The sequence below is a fragment of the Aythya fuligula genome, chromosome 1 (assembly GCF_009819795.1).
Source record: "Aythya fuligula isolate bAytFul2 chromosome 1, bAytFul2.pri, whole genome shotgun sequence".
Lineage (NCBI taxonomy): Eukaryota > Metazoa > Chordata > Aves > Anseriformes > Anatidae > Aythya > Aythya fuligula.
The window spans coordinates 126,571,446-126,587,194 of NC_045559.1; the positions used below are offsets into that span (position 1 = coordinate 126,571,446).

At 43.7% G+C, this 15,749-nt stretch overlaps 1 protein-coding gene across 1 annotated transcript in view; it reads left to right on the plus strand.

Annotated features, from left to right (window-relative positions):
- The first annotated feature begins 12,724 nt into the window (after positions 1–12,724).
- SCML2 (Scm polycomb group protein like 2) overlaps positions 12,725–15,749 on the plus strand; it is a 60,400-nt gene continuing 57,375 nt past the window's right edge. Inside the window, exon 1 of the mRNA XM_032205736.1 lies at positions 12,725–12,776. The gene's annotated coding sequence lies outside the window, so the exon portion shown is untranslated. The remainder of the gene's footprint in view (positions 12,777–15,749) is intronic.

Below are 15,749 nucleotides of genomic sequence, written 5' to 3' on the forward strand. Positions count from 1 at the left end.
ATATATATATATGTTATAGAGCATATACATAGATCTAATACATAGCACTGCTGCTGTCCCAGGCAGCAGCAGTATACTGATGTAGACAGTTTTCCTCCCCAACCACAAAACTCTGTCGAGGAGCTCAGGATCCTCACTGCATGTACAGAAATGCTCCGCTTGTGATAGGAACACGAACTTCTGGGCAATAACAACACGGTGCCAGTGCAGCGGGCTTCATTTGAGAAGGGCTTGGCTCAGTCTCTGTGTTCAGGGCCTCTTTTGCTTTGAAAGCATGAGAATTTTTCCAATAAAGCTTAATTTGTGAAGCTATTTTGATAATAACTTCACACGCAACTGAGCAAGAAGAAAGACCTAGCACAAGATTAAAGACATAGACAGTGGAAGAATAAAGATGAAGCTATTAATACCAAGCGTGTAAGAACTTAAACTCACAAAAAAGAACAGCTAGGAATAAGAATGCTAAGTTCAGATAATTCAGATATTTGATCTCTTACTTCTCATACGACTCATTTTCTTTACATCCCTGGTGTTTCCATTAGAAATATGACTCTCCTTTCCTGCCTCTTGTTCAGCTGGTATTTTGGTCATGACAGTTTTTCATCTTTAGGAACAAAGGAATTTTTGTGCTTTATAAGATCAGAGGTTGATGCAGTCCCATGACTTTTCTCTGACAATGATAACCCAACTGATTGCAAAAAAAAAAGTACAAGCAATTGTTGCAAGCAAAAAAAAAGAAGAATTTTCTTTCTTCCTTTTAGCAGCTCTCAACTTCAAAAGAAAAACCTGAAGGGATGCTCACTATTTAAAGTTATCTCTATTATTATCATCATAAAATGGCCAGGCCTATTTTAACCTCTATGGGTCTATTCCTTTATGATGTCCTCTTAACTTTTGATAGCAATGTTATGTTGTGGTAAGGGGCTTATTCTATTTCAGTTCTTCAAATTTTGTGCTATTCAAATTCAGGATATGATCTTATGCTTCGAATAAAAGCCAATATGAACTACATTATCCATGTTTTCTTGTGTGGTGTTTATTTTTGTTGTTGTTTGTTTGTTTTGGTGTTTATGTGTTGTTCCTCATTCATTTCCGTACTAAACAGTCCCATGTATAGGGTTTTGCCTTGTATGAGAGTCTCTAGAGAATGCATATATTTCATCATCTGTCTTTGAAATAATTTCATTTGCACTGTTTTGAGAGGGAGAGAATAAAACTAAACAAAACAGGATATATGCCTCTGATTTATATAGTGCTTGTATATTTTCAGTGTTGTTTTCGATGTTGCTTATAGGCATGATCCTTTGATCCTACAAGGATGCTTATAGGTCATGATCCTTTTACCTATGTAGACACTTGCAAAGTGTAGCAGAATTTGCCTTAGGAACCACTGACATATTTGACTATTTTTTGGAAAACATTTGGAGACAATACCTTAGGTGAAGAGTAATTTTGCAAAGACGTTCCTGAGAAGGATCTGAAGGATCTCTTTGTTTTGCCTAAGAGTGAGTGCATCTTATTTTAGCAGTTCCACCATTTCTTTCAAAACTCTCTGAGGATATCATTTAGCCCTGAGAACTTGTCCTTTGCTTTATCCTGTTTCAGCACCTCTTCCTTTTAGGCTGGGTCATAATACCACAGATCTGTGGTGTTTCCATTAGGGAGCCAAATGCAAATGCTGCAAGAGATGCATTTGCTGCAGTCTCTTAGGCTGTCCAGGGAAGTGGTTGAGTCACCATCCCCAGAGGTCTTCAAGTAACATGTAGATGTAGAACTTCACAGCATGCTTTAGTGGTGGACTTGTCAGCACTAGATTACTGGTTGGACTAGATGATCTTAGAGGTCTTCTCCTTCTCCAACCTGAATGATTCTGTGGTTCTGTGAAAGGAAAACCCATTACCTCAATGTATTACAGATCCGGGGCTGTCCATTATTAATGCCAACAGCTGCTTTGGGGAAAATGACCCTCACTTCTGGCTGCTGACAGGGAGGCTGCACCTGGCACTTGGCGGGCTCGGGCCGCAGAAGCTGAGCAGGCCGCACACTGCCACCAGGCACATGTCTTTTCCTAATGAAGCTGAATAAACTCAGTGCGTAAATAAATAAATACTTGAGAAGCTGAGTAAGTGGAGCATCACTTTCTGTGGTTGATATAAGCTATCCTATTTGCAAATAATAGTCTTTTAGGGAAGCAGAAGGCACTTGCCTTTGTGAGCTTGCCAGCAGATAGCTGCAAGCAAGCTGCTCTGTCATCGAGGTAAAACACAATGCTGACAGATCTCTAACTTGACGCTGGCACTAAACAGGATTAACCGCTTTAGCATCTCAGGTTTCATTGCTTTGACACGTCAATAGGCGCTGCTCACGAGGAGAATGTCATTTGTCATAGTATTCATGTCTGTGGTGGCCTCTCGGAGCATACCTGGCCTGACACATGGCACTAAAGTGTGCGTGGTTTTCAGCCAAGCCTTTGAGAGTGTCTCAATGGTGTTATTAGCAGTTCTTTGGGACTCAGTGTGCGTATTGAACACAGCAACCCAGCTCCAACGCCCTCCAGAGTTTGGGGTGTTCCCTCAGAGGGCACCAGTCAGCAGCTGTCCCCTCACAGCCCTACGCACAGCAGCCTTCAGAGGCCTGGCCCTCCTGATGGAGAACCAGGGACCCTGCAGCCAAACCCAACACGGGTCTCTGTGGTAACTCAGCCTCTCAAATGCCCCACAATATTCTGCTCAAAGAAGTTCACGGGAGCCACTGAAGAGATGGTGACCCCAGCATGTGGAGAAAGCCACTGTCATAAGAGAAAACAGGGGCATGGGATGCCACCTGCTGTGTGGTGATATGTGGCGCCTCAGCTGGATGAGGATAACTAACCATAGGTTTCAACTATCACAAAATAAACCTGTATTTGGCTCAGGCACACGACTAAAATATCCATTGATGCATAAGGACCAGTGACTTAGGAGGTATATTGCAGCATTTGCATTTGGCTCCCTACCACAAACCACTGATCTCTCCAGATTGTGACTCAGACATAAAAGTTTTGGTTTTTTTTGGTGCCACTGCTTTGTTTCAAACTCCATGCTTACATCTGTTCTGCAAAATGTCTTCCCCCATTTTATTCATGAGTTTCGGACTACTTGGAAAGCTTCCTGCAACATTTGTACACTGAAATTGCCTGCAGTAAAGGGATGATTTTGCTGTTGTTCTTAGACCCAAACGAACAAACAAACAACAACAATGGTTGGATATTTTATTTCTCAGAATAGGACATTCTGAATTGAAAGTTCTGAAAACTTTGGGAACTCTGATTCACAACATTTCAATTCAAATGTAATTTATGTAAAAACATTAAAGAGAGGGTCAGATAAGGGCACTTAGAGCCATTGAAAGAAACCATTTCCATTTACTGAAACGGTTTTACTTGGTCAGCTTATGGACCCAGTGGGGATTTTGATTTTTCAGTGTCAATCAGGATGGAAAAAGTACTTGAAATATGGAAAATTCTTCTGGAAGAAAAACAATTTTCTGCCTAGTCCTATGTATTATTTATTTCACTAAGAGGCAGCCTGAAGCCTCAGAGCATTTGACAGATGTCAGAAGAGCCCCTCATCACCTCAAATTTGATCTTTTTTGGTACTACAAATCTGTTACAGGTTTTTGTCCCCAGTATTTTGGGAGTAAGTGTTTTTTGTTTGGTTGTTTGGTTTGGTTGTTGTTTTTTGCTTGTCACTGTGTGGGAAGCATGCACCTGAAGTAATAAGAAAACAAAGAAAGCAGATTTGTTTTCCCTTGCTGGAGCAATGTTAATCACTATCTGTTTGATGGCAGAAGGTTACTCCTAGCTTAAGTCTATCTTATCTGAAATTGGTTCCTTGCTGCTTATCCTGTCCCCTACAAACCAATATCTAATGAATACCGTAAAATATTTTAAAAAGCATTGTGGCCAAGATTTTGTTCTCACTTATTTCTGAGAGTTTTCTGTATATCAGAAAAGTTATTTTCAGGTGTGCCATGCAAATGAAAATAACACAACTTTCCTTTCAGTGTTGCAGTTCTGGCATGCATATTTAAACACCTAAGCTAAACATCTAAACTGCTTTAGAAGGCTTGATTTAATTTTTTATTTTTATTTTTTTACTTATTATAGTTGCAGTGAGTGTTCTTTACACTTGTCATCTGTCATTATTCCTGTTCTTAATCTACACAGTTCAAAAATTGTGAAGGAGGTGATGGCATTTCCTATAAGCAAGCAGAACAGAAGAAAAAAAATGAAAAAAAAAAAAAAAAAAAGATGTTATTAAAAGAATATGTCATTGTCACCTTTGAAGAACTTCTGAGACTGTTCAGAAAAAGGTAAAATTCATTCTCAGGAAAGAACAAAGTGCCACCTTGCCTTCACATAAAACATCTACAATTTCTACTGAATTCACATAACAAAGAGTGGAAGTCAGACCTGTTTATGTCTAAATTATGTCTCTCTTTAGGGAGCGAAACTGTGCAGCTTCTCATATACCTGTAATATACTCAGTTACATGGGACAACCACACCGTGACAGCTTGAAGGAGGGAGGACTCTGAAAGCACGAAGGCAATTTGTAATTCCCCTTGAAACTATTCTGGCACATGCATGGTTGCTGGAGCAATGAAGCCCCTTCCCTGAGGAAGCAGATCCTCCAGGAAAGCTGCCAGGCTGTGAAGCTCACTGCTGGCAGGGACCCTGGGGGACACCCGGGGGTGTCTGGGGCTGTGCAGCCCCCCAGCCTGCCTTCTTCCTTCCCTCACCATTTTACAGCCTTGTCTCCTAATCTCTCTTGTAGCACATATCTTTTAGCTATCTGGTCATTCAAACTGATCTTTTCTGCTCTCTTCAAGTCTACACAGTTACCAAAGCCTGACGGACCACTGCTGCTGAGCTTTTCTAGGGCTGTGTAAAGCCGTCTGTTTCACACCGAGTCTGTGCTTCAGTTTTTGCATCCTTGCATGTGGTTTGACATTCTCACTGCAGCACTCTGACATTGTCACCTTGTGTACAGACTGTGATTCACATAGCCACAGATTGTTTTCTTCTTTTCTTTTGCACATAATTGCTGCTTTTTTTTTTTTTTTTTTTTTTTTTTTCTGCAGAAAATCCCCATTTCCTATGCATACAGCTGATCCTATATTCCTCAGCCCAGCACCATGCACTTATCCCTGTTGAATAGAACTGTCCTTTTTACAGACTCTTTTGTCAGTGCATGAAAATCCCCCTAAATCCCACAACTGTCCTGCAGCACAATAAACTCTCCTGATTTGGAATAATCCACGGTTAGATAAACACGTTTTCTAAACCACTGCTGAATTCATCAACATCCTTCCAATTTGACAGTGAGCCACTCGTAACCACCCCCTAAATATCTCCAACCTACCTTGTTTGCCTTGTTTGCTTAAAGAATATTGTAAGAAACCATGCCAGAAATCTTACTAAAGAGACATCCAATGCGACATCCAATGTTTTTCTGCCACTGAGAATTCCTCTTGCTTTGTTGCAAGAGATGTCAGACGTCTGATGTCTTTTGTCGTTGACCAAGCTGTGTTGTCTGTAACTTGTTGCTTTATAAGTGCTTAAAAATAGCCTGTTTATTTCCTCCAGTATCTTTCCTGGACATTGAATTTAAACAGATTGGTATACAACTTCTATCTCCTCCTTTCCTTTCAATGCTGTGCTTGTCCTTTTCTGTCCTCCAAATATCTGTCCCACTATAAATTCTCAGCGACAGTTTCAGAGATTTCATCAGTTGGTTCTTTCAGTGAAGCTGATTGGAAAGCAGCTAATTTTGTCTGAATAATTTCTCACTTGGTAGTCAAGTCTGAAATCCAGCTGTCTTCTGAGGAATCAATAATGACTTATATTTCTAAAAAAAAATCAATAATAGGTGCAAAAATACTAAGAAGCTTGGCTTTCTTGCTGTCACCTGTCAAAAACTTTCCAGTTCTGCTTGACACTGGAGTAATCGTTTGCTCTATCTTTTCCATTCCTGGTGATGTGCTTGGAATGATTTTGTGTTACTCCTGATGCCCCTTATCAATTGCATCTCACTTTTTTGTCTTCTCCTCTGATTTCATCCCTGCATGATTGGGCTACTGTTGTAGCTCTCCAGAGCAACCCAACAAAGCTTCTCTTTTCTGCACGCTTCACTCCTGCCTGAGCTTCTGGAATTGCCCATGACAGCCAGGTTGGTCATGCACTATGCCTTTATCTTTTCTGTGTGGACTGATGGTTCTCTTACTCACACTCTTAATGTTGTTTCTGTGAGGAACTGCCAGCTCTCTTAAACAACTTTTTTATCAGTGTGAACCTTCCAGCACATCATGTTGAACTGTTGTAGGTGTTCATTGGGGTCTACCTCCATGAAATATTTTTATTTTGATGTCATTGCGTCTTTCTAAAATCGTGGAATCTCCCTGCAAAAACCTGTGAAGCCACATGTACATATACATGTGTATATGTACATATATATAAAATACGCATGCATGTATATATATATACACATATTCTATCTCTCTTTGTAAAGAACACTGAGGACTTATTTTTTTTTTTCTGTCTTTGTGACCCAAATAATTCAGTTTAATACCTATAAAGGGAAATGAAAGATGATGGGTGAGTCATCAGGAAACAAGCTCATCATACTGCTGGAAAATGGGAGCAGGCAGGACTCCTTATTCCTTTTCTAATAATCCTGTATGGAAATTCTTTGTTTTGCATCAGCTGTAGCTAGTAGGTGAGGGACACTTGTGAAGGTGTTATGGACACAATTTGGCTCCTAGATGACAAAGGAACTTTGAAAGTTTTATTTTATATATAAAATATATGTCATCTCGCAGACATTTATTCTTATGTCTGTTGTTTATTCCCAAGTTCCCAACATCTAAAAAGCAGTATTAATGCTGGTCAGAATTGTGATTTCCTCAGCTTCTGGGACACACGATGAGCAGGCAGAGGACTACACCAGCTCATGCTGGACAGCCAGGGCATCAAGAGCTCTGGAAACCATTGGTGTGGTCACCATTTTCTGCCAAAGCTTAGTAAGAGAGAATGGGGAAAAAAAAAAAAAAAACATTTCAAATTAAGCAGCATCAACCTACGTTGGCTATGAGCACGCCACACTTGGCTATAAAGATTTTATGCAACCATATTTTAGTATTCCTTTATCTTTCTTTCGTATATTTTTAGACATTTGTGTTAGTGTGATTTTTCTCATTTCTATCACGTTGTCTAAATACTAAATATTAACATTTACTGCAGGGACTCGTTTGCCTTGTTTCTGAACCACTTGCTGCTTCCCAGGGTGGTTAAAACGAGGTAGCAGTGTGATGTGCGTGTGATACTCGTGTTGGATGGGTGAATTTGACTTTCATGGAGAAGGGTTTGAGGGGTTTTTGGTATAGATTTGGATTTATTTATTATTATTGTTAGGAAAACTACTGGAATTTCGCTCTCAGGCAATAGTTTGGTCTGGGATTTAAGACGCGGCTTTCACTTGACCCGAGCAGCAAAGACGACAGCCAGGCACGGAAAGCAAGCCCAAAACTCCGGAGACGCCTGTCATACCCCTGCCGGGAACGACCCCCCCAAAAAAAAATACCCGGGGGAAGCGAGCACCCTGCAGCCCGCTGCTTCAGGACGGGCTCTCCGCCAGCCCCGGGGTGCCGCCGGCGGGCGTCAGGCACCACCACACGGTGCGGGCGGGCAGCACCGATGGCTCAGCGCCTGCCAGCCGCGCCCCGGGAGACCCCCGGGAGGTGACCCCCGTGCTCCGAGGCCTCCCGGGCGAGGTCCCGGAGCCCCGGTCCCCGGCTGCGGGCCGAAAGGGGGCGGCGGCGGCCGGCCCTCGCCCCCGGTGCCGCTGGCGGGCATGCGCGGTGCCCCCGCAACATGGCGGCGGCGTGAGGCGGCCGGCGGCGGCGGGAGCCGCTTGAGGGAGGCAGCGGCGCCGCTGCTGCCGCCCCCCCCCTCACCGCAGCCCCGGGCAGAATAAAGCGTAAGTATTATTTATGGGCGATGGGATATTGAATCGGTGTGAAGAATAAACGTGTTAAAGACACTTCGGTGCTTTATTTATGGGACGTTTCACGGTGAGGCAAGCGGGAGCGTGTGTTGAAACTGAAATTTAAATATAGAAGTACTGTAAGGGCTGTTAACTTTAACAAGGTCCAGTTTTGAATATTAAAATAATGTTTTCTGGTTTTGTTTGAGGCTCTTGGGACAGAGTTGTTGTGCTAGTTTTCCAGTTGCTGCAAATAGCGCAGCAGCATGCTTGTAGTATCTTCCAGGTTAGTTGGTGTTAAGTGTTGCATATTCTGTTCATAATTCTGTTCAGATTCTGCAGAAAATAAATGCTTGCTTCTGATTTCGTGTTATTAACTCCTTGCATAGCAATTAAAAGCCATGCAGATACGCAAAGGTGACCGGCTCTGATTAAGTCATTCTTAAATTTGGGTCATACGGTAAGTGCTGATCTTGGTGTAGAGGTGTTCAGGGAAGGAGCGGTGACAGCCCTCTGAAAGATGCTTCCTCAGACTTTGCACATTGCTACTTTGAACGTACAGGTGCCTTTTTTTCTTTCTCCTTTCTCTTTTTTTGTTGGGGGTGGCTGCTGGCGCTGCCCTTGCTGCGTGCGGTGCAGCGCTCGGATAAGGTAGAGGCGTTGTTTGCTGCGGTAGCTGCCCGAGTTCAGAAGAGGTGCTGGAGACAGCCGAGTATAATTTTGTCTTCACTAGCGTGAAACTGATGGTACAGAGAATGCATTCGTTCAGATGTCTGCCTAAAAGTTGAGTGTGCGAAACAACGACCCTGCTGGACTTGAGGGGACATGGAAAAGCCCGAAGCAAATGTAGGTGGCGACTTCTGCCCTTTGCACGTTGGGTGTCCTCTTCGCACAGTTGTGTCTCGTTGTTTTCTTAGTGCTGACACGGGACTGCGAGCTGGGAGTGAGCCGTGCTCGCCCCCTTTATCTGTTGCAGTCCATACGTGATGGAGTGGGTGTGCGGGGAGGCATGGAGTCCTGGGTAATTATCGCTCGATAATTAATAAGGAGTGTCGCCAACAGGAAATGCCATTTGTCACTAACCGTCCAGGACACTGCCGCCGACCTTATTCGCCTGGCTACATCTCCCTCCAGCAGGGATGGGTGAAACACACAATTTTTCCCGTATATTTTCAGATAATCTTTGAAAATACTGCAGTGTGCCGTAATATTTTCGGAGTGTAAAAATAAAGCAAATTACAGGTGGGGACTGGGACAGTGCTTCAAAGGGGTCCACACAAGGGAGGCTGTTAACCAACTTCTTGACCTCTGCATCTGCTGGGGCTTTCAAGTTCTGTTTACTCCCATTTGACAGAGGTAGCCTTAGGCACCCAATCTTAGTGCTGATTGCTTCTTCCAGAGATTAAAATCTTAAATGTCGAGGACTGTGCTGTTAGTGTTCTCTAAAATGTAAGACATGTAACGTCAGCGGCTCAGGACTCCGATTTCTCTAGGACATGGGAAACCCTGTCTGAAGTTGCTGGGGCTTAATAGAGCTGTTTTTAAGTGTGGAGCAACAGAAATGTTAAAGGTAAAATTGTTTGTGCTTGAATGTTACAGGTGTTTGCGTTGCACGTCATAGCCCTGGTATTCTTGCAAATACTTTTAGTTTGGCTCAACATAATTTGAAATGCCAGAATACTTGTTAATGTTCTGGTGTGGTCTGGTGAATGCTTTCTTTTTTGCTATGACGTGTTTTTTTGGTATAGGAAAGTTTTTTGGTATAGGGAAGTGTTTTGCTAATAACAATTTGTATGATTTCTTTTAAGTTCCAAGTCTTCTCTAATTTGGTGATGTCTTGATGTAATGGTGGGCAGCTTTAATAATATTTATATGCAACCAAGTTTATTTTTTTATTAGATACATGCAGTCAAGATGCAGTGGTGGCTGATAATGCTGAGATACAGGCAGCGTGTGCGTGCAAACAGCTTCACCTGCGCTATGTGGAGAAGCAATCTGTTTGCTGCAGATGAAGACCCTCAAAAGTTTTGCTTAAGTCCCTGGAGGTGCTGTAGCTTCTTTTAAGGATATGTTCCTGTGCCAGTCCCATCTTTTGTACAAATGTGCTGCGGCTGGCCAGCCTGGGTGGCAGCAGCATCGTGCCAGGACGGCTTGGTGAGCTACCTCTTGCTGCCTGAAGCTGGTGTCCCACATCTGCAGTCTTCTTTAAGCTTGCCTCTAGTCCTGCAGGATGGGCAAAGGGGGCTGCGCACCCGCTGCTGCTGGGGCAAGGACTCGTGGCACAGCTGCTGGCGGTGGAGGGCACGCTCCCCTGTTGCTTTCAGCACGTTTATGAGCAGAGTTAACCAGGGCATGAGTGATGGTGGTACAAGAACCCTCAGAGGTACTCCTGTCTCTTCCTTGTTAGTCTTTCTGCTTGGTCGGTGAGGAGATAGGTCTGGAGGAAAGTCAGGAGCTGCAACATGGCTGTTCAGAAATCTGCAGCTATCTTTACAAGGCTCCTTATCTCTGCCCGATGGGCTTGCTCTGATGCTTTCTCTTGTACACAACGGATATGGAGCAGCCAGGTCCCAGTAGAGGGGATATGCTGTCTCCTACCTCCTCGCAGGACTGCTGTCACAGGAACTTGCAGCTTTAGTTTGTGTGTCCTTGGAACAGGACAATAAAAATCAGTAAATATGAATGATGTGAAGAAATATACAGTTCTTCGTTGTGCTGGTGAGTTTTGTCTGTCTCGTTTCAGCACTGTAGATTGAGAACTGGTTCGTAGTTCTTATCTTTAGCAAAGGTGACTGCTACGTGTGTAGCATTTGATCGTTTTGGATCCAGACTGGTGCACCACTAAGTGTGTGCTGAGTGTGTTCTTCCATGCACACTCTACCTGCTTTGCTGAATTACTGGCAGAGCCATTAAGATGGAAGTATTTCTGAAATCCTCAAACCTCTAACAGAACTATAGTGCTCTTCCACTCGTTTTAGCAGGCAATAGCCTCTCTGCCCCACAGGGAAGGTGCTTTCTAGCTATCTTATGTCCAAACTAATCTTAAAGTGCTTTTTCCTTGTGGTTTGTTAGAATAACGCTGTGTGCAGCTGAAGTATGAGCAGCAGTTTTGGAGTGTTATTTTTCCCCTGTAGGTGATGTATTATCTGTGTGGCTCCCCATTTAGCATGTCGTCATCTAAACCCAAGCAAGGCATCACTTTAAAGGTAGGTGTCCTCCTTTGAATCATTTGGTTCTAGGCCTTCGGCTTCACAAATCGGGTCAAATTCCACTTGAGGCAGCAAGGAAACCTAGGCCTTTCATGAAAGGGTTGAACTTCTTTGATGGAAGTCTCAGTTTGTTGCCTCCTCGGGGTAATACGATAGCCCTTTTAGCGCAGGGCGAAGCCGAGGCTGAGCCTTTCATCATCTCCAGTGTCCATTAGCTCGGGGAGCATCTGAAGTTTACGAAACGTGCGGGAGAGCAGCGCCGTTCCGATGAGGTGCGTGCACACAGCAGAGCACCTCCCTTATTTATGTGCTGTGTGGGATCTGCTGCAGATGAAGGCAGGCAGGGGAGGTCGGTGCCACCAGCGCAGCTCCTGGGGCACCCCTAAAAGCCCCTTTGGAAAGAGCAGTTCGTACAAGCTACTCTGGTACGTGGAGGAATGTGAAAGGGTATCAGGACTGCTACATTTGGCGGAGCTTGCCGCTGCCGTCTGTCGGGGCTCGGACTAAAAGGGCTGGGGCGTGCACGATGGCACTTCCAGTGCTGAATCTCCTGTACGTGCACGGGAGTCCACGGGAATGCCTTGCGGTACCCAACAGGACTCATGAATGTCCATCCGAATAGGCAGGGGTTGGAGAAGGAAGGTGGCAGCAGGAGCATGTTGCTGCTGGTGTTGAGTGTGAGCAAGGAGAGGCAAACGTCGTGCTTTGAAACAAGCTGACTCCGTGTGGGGTGCTCGCAAGGCTGATCTGTGCAGAAATATCCCAAGGCTGTTCTCTGTCCCTCCACTGGCAAAGAAATTGTGTACTTTCATAGATTTCTGCAGCAGACAAAAGGTGATCGTGTGAAATCGTGATGGATTTCCCAGCTCTGTGATACGTGCGTGGGGCTCTCGGATCCTTTCAGGGCTGAGCCTGAGCAGTCCCTGCAGCGCTTAGTGGCAATGTGGACGGGAGGAAGCCAGAGTTATCTACGAGGTTGTAAAACCCTTTTCCACCAGCCCTCCTCTGCTTGTCTTTCTCCCTGATTCCCCTGAGCACACACACTCTCTCTTACTACTGCTTTTAAAACCGCTGGTATTGCTTGCTGTCTGTCAGAGATGAGCGCAGAAAAGCCCTGTAGGGATCTCTGGCATCCCATTCCGCCCTAGGCTCTGGGCATCTCTTACTATGTTTGCAGTAGCAATTTCTTTTCTCCCTTACCTGCTGCATTTGCACTGTGCTAAAAGTATGCTCGGTGCCTCCCAGAACAAATAGAGAGCTCTCTGCTGTGTCAGGGGAGGCTGAGCTGGAGGCAGAGGAGGTGCATCTGGGCGTACAGGGAATTTCGTGCAGGTATTTAGCTCGTAGCCAGTCTTCATCGTGCAAGACGTGTGTGTGTGTGTGTGTGTATTATTTTTTTTGATGCATAATTTAATTAGTTTGCTTCGTGAAAGAAATCTGAGTTAGGCATTTGAACGAAGCCAGGCTGAATAATGATGATGAATGTTTCAGGAACAGTATTCCAGGCTTGAAGAGGGAAGCAGAAAAGCAGCACAGAGATTTTGGTGAGTTGAATCCACCAAAACATTTAAACAATTTGTCGAGCTCTTCTGCTACTGCAAAAATGCACTGGTAAACTACTAAAACTGACAGTTTTACTTAAGATGGAAATGTAAGTGCTGCGAACTGTATTTTTGATTTATTTGAATATAATGTTAAATACCCTTTCATGTGGGAAGGCTGGTGTTTTAAGAATATTTAAAGCTGTTAATGGCCAGCCAGCCTCTTTGCTGAACTGCTGACTTCACACATACCATTTCCTTTTTCAGGTTTTTACAACCCCATATCTTCCAACTTTTAAAGCAGGGTGGGGGGTGTGTGTAGAGGGGAGAAGCTATTTATATTTTCCACTGGTAGCTATAGAGCAGCTCTAAACTTCAATTTTTAAAATAACCATCCAAATAGTAAATATTGAGTGTATGACATGGGATGTTTCTGTTTTCAGTTGATAGCAGCTGTGTTATTTAATCTAATTCTGAGACCTAATTTTTCAGCTGTTCTCATTTACAAGTATTTATTTTTTTGCTTCAGGAATTTTGGGGACAAATCTGTGGTCTAAACCGTGTTAACTCTGCTTTTTAAAACACACAAGGCCTTGCTCTGTCCTGAATACCATACACTTAGTGCAGATGGAGAGCTTATGCTTTTGTAGTCTCGAAATGTACGATTCACTGTAATTACAGTTGCTCATGTCCTAAAGCAGATCGTAAACTTACCTGGAAGGAGGACAGAGCATTTACAAATGGTGTTTTACTGCTGACAGCTTAAAAGTTTGTGTATGCTGATCACTTCATAAATAGTGAGCAGGGCGCTGTTGGGGACTTTCTGAGGAGTTCCGCTAGCGCAGAAAGTTTCTTCTTGATGTTAAGGCAAACGCTGTTAAAAAAATGATATTTGGAAAGCCATAATTACCTACTCTTGTCTTTTAACAGCTTAAGAAATACTCAGCCATAGTTTTTTATAATAATACATATGGCTAGCTAGCATTTACTCTTCTGAAAGCCCATAAATTCTCCAAGAGCCTAGCTCTGCTTTTATCTGCTAGAGAGGCGTTCTGATCTCTCAGGTCGTTAGAAGTTCTGCCATGTGAAAATATGGAAGTTTAATTTCCTTTCCTGGAATGATTCTCGCTTTTATTTATTTATCTGTGTGTTTATTTATGTACAGAGAATTTGAACTCAAAGGGATTTTAACGCAAATCAAATTTCTTGTCAGAACACTAGCTGGTTATGTATGCATAAATGAAGGAAAACCTCATCTTCAGGTGTTTTTTTTTATTTATTTATTTTGAACTCATAAATGTGTAATGCTAAATAATACTGATTTTATGACTATGAAGCTTGTGTCACATCTTGTAATCTTATGGTATATTTGTGCAGGTGTAAGTTTTGTTTTTTTTCTTCTCCTAGCCTGTAAGATCTTACCTTTCTATAATGGCACTGCAGTGTGCTCCAGAAGATTAGTTCAGGGACGATTCCTGCTGCAGAAATACAGAGATATGTGCTGTTATGTCCTGAAGTACACGTGAGACTACACACCGGGTGACTTACCTGGAAGGATATTTTCAAGGGGACTTGGAAGTATCGCATGTTACAGGAGTCCTCTTCTTAACCTTATTCTGTGTATTTGCCCTATTTCAGCACCTTAAGGGCTTGTGCACAGGGTGTGAAGTAGTATTTTTATTTAAGAGATGACAGGTGAACGGACAAGCAGGTTAAAAAACAGCATTCCCCTCTCAGGAGCAGTCACTGTGGCGGGACCGCGCTTTCCTGTCAGAGGAGTCGGTGCCTCAGGTATGGGCTGCCCCGTGTGGGAGCTGGGCCGGGGTCTGCAGGGCTGTGGGATGGGCAGGGGGCTGTGAAGGGACGCAGGGGGCTGTGAAGAGACACACGGGACTGCGAAGGGACACAGGGAGCGAGGATGGTGACAGAGGCCAGGGTGGTGGTGCCAGCCCCGTGGCTGGGCCTTCAGAGGGCAGTGGCAGCGGTGTGCTGCTGGCGAAGCGCCCTGTTGGGATGGAGCCTGGAGGACGGCCGTCCGCACTCCTGTGTCCTCTGTCCCTTCGGTGGGCCACCAGGGGTCGGGAACTGCAGCAACACATGGCCTTTGAGTAATTCTTTCAAAATGAGAAGAGCAGTGTTAGACAGGAAAAATGCTTTCCATCCTGTTTGCTGACACCTGGCGCTATGTGGTAGCGACGCGCTAAGGGGGAAGGTTTAGGCTTGTCTAGTAATATATGTCCTTCTGACAAAAGACTTACACAGTGGGAGGTGGCTAGTAGGAGTGATTTGGGCATTAACAATAAAAACTTCAGTAAGGAATTAAAGGCAGATGAATGCTTTCTGTCTGTCTATTTATTTATTTATTTATTTTTAATTTAAAGTAGCTGGTGCAAGGGAAGCTAATCAGAGAAGGAATGAAACTCAGGATGAATTAAGAAATAAATGATGTAAATAATACAGTTGGTGAGTGTGGAGATCTTCCCTATTGCTTTAAATAGGATATATTCCAATGATGAATTTAATGTTACCACAGAATGGTTTGGGTTGGGAGGGACCTTACAGATCATACAGTTCCTTAGGTTCCTGCACTTGTCTGCTTTTTTAATGTACAGCAGATAGTTTTTCATTGTTTTCTGGTATAGATTCTGTACTTCCATTCCTAAATCGGTGGGTTTGGGCCATTTTCTGTATATGACTGTCAGTCACTGTGGTTAGCTTGGTTTTTGAAGCTTTGGTTTTCATTCTCGTGCTTTGTGCATGCTCACTCCATCACGCTTCAGCCTTGCCAGCACATTTCTATGTTTGCTTGCATGTTCCTGGCCTTGTTTTACTTACTTATTTTTGCCTGTGTTTCTTAAAGCTTCTAGATTAATTTCTTAACCTTACGTTTCTGTATTGCTCGCTCTGCTCTCTCACCCTGTTGCACATGCAAGAAAGAAGCCTCAAGCTCTGTCCTCTCTGTGAAATTTTGCCGAA